This window comes from Priapulus caudatus, unplaced genomic scaffold, assembly GCF_000485595.1.
Source record: "Priapulus caudatus unplaced genomic scaffold, Priapulus_caudatus-5.0.1 Scaffold1946, whole genome shotgun sequence".
NCBI lineage: Eukaryota > Metazoa > Priapulida > Priapulimorpha > Priapulimorphida > Priapulidae > Priapulus > Priapulus caudatus.
Genome location: NW_014579007.1, coordinates 18,441 through 19,697, shown reverse-complemented (window position 1 = coordinate 19,697; position 1,257 = coordinate 18,441). Strand labels below are relative to the sequence as shown.

Genomic DNA, 1,257 nt, shown 5'->3' with positions numbered 1-1,257 from the left:
TTAGCTAGGATTCTAGAACTCGAAGACAAACGAATTCTAGGGCGACATTGGGTTAACCGGTTTGAGCATCACCGCGCGCGTTTTAATCCGGGTTTGTAAATATTTAGAACTTATCAGTTAAATCCGGGACGTGTATTACGTCATCCCAGGTCCGCATCACGCGCCCCCACCCCATTATGTATCAAGAGTAGATAATAGGAGATCCTATTATCTACTCTTGATATGTATATATAAGCTGCATGATGCGTCCTACATCCACACCTGTGCCCTAGGTGTTCGTGTACGTGGGACTCTAATATTAGTGGTTACCATATGATCAGCCGTACGCAAATAATCTTTTGATTTCAGACACTCAGGAAGACAGCAGCGTTATTCGTGGAGACACCCAGAGCAGGAGGAGGAGGAGAACTCAATTTTAAGAACTAATGGGTAAAAATAAGAACCGTATGTTAGCGTTTTCGTTTGCCTTCATGCGCGTCAAACCCCACCTACCTCGAGTCGTAATCTGTGTATCTTTTACAAGGCAGTAAATGTTATTTTAAATAGAGTAAATGTTTATTTATAACGAGACGCTGATCAGCGATTGAAAGTCGGGAATGAACCAGAAGGATGCCTTGTCCCCAGCTTATTTTTTAGATGTTTTTTTGCGCGTGTAGTTTAAACGTGTGTAGAATGTCGGACAGCGCTGAACACAGACTAGACCGCAATGCCAAGTTTGTCGTATATATTAATACGCAGGCGACCACCCGAATTGAGCATCAAAATCTACCTGAAATATATAACTATCTACTAATACTGATATATAACTAACTATATACTGATATATAACTAACTATATACTGATGTATAACTAACTATATACTGATCTATAACTAACTATATACTGATGTATAACTAACTATATACTGATCTATAACTAACTATATACTGATATATAACTAACTATGTACTGATATATAACTAACTATATACTGCTATATAACTAACTATGTACTGATGTATAACTAACTATATACTGATGTATAACTAACTATATACTGCTATATAACTAACTCTATACTGCTATATAACTAAATATATACTGCTATATAACTAACTATGTACTGATCTATAACTGACTATATACTGATGTATAACTAACTATATACTGATGTATAACTAACTATATACTGATGTATAACTAACTATATACTGCTATATAACTAACTATATACTGATCTATAACTGAGTGCTATTTCCCGACAGGTACCTATACAG

General features: G+C 35.6%; 1 long non-coding RNA gene across 1 annotated transcript in view; it reads left to right on the top strand.

The window, feature by feature from the left end:
- The first annotated feature begins 235 nt into the window (after positions 1-235).
- Positions 236-1,257, top strand: part of LOC106817954 — a 15,463-nt gene continuing 14,441 nt past the window's right edge. Inside the window, exon 1 of the long non-coding RNA XR_001395134.1 lies at positions 236-429. This is a non-coding gene — a long non-coding RNA (uncharacterized LOC106817954). The remainder of the gene's footprint in view (positions 430-1,257) is intronic.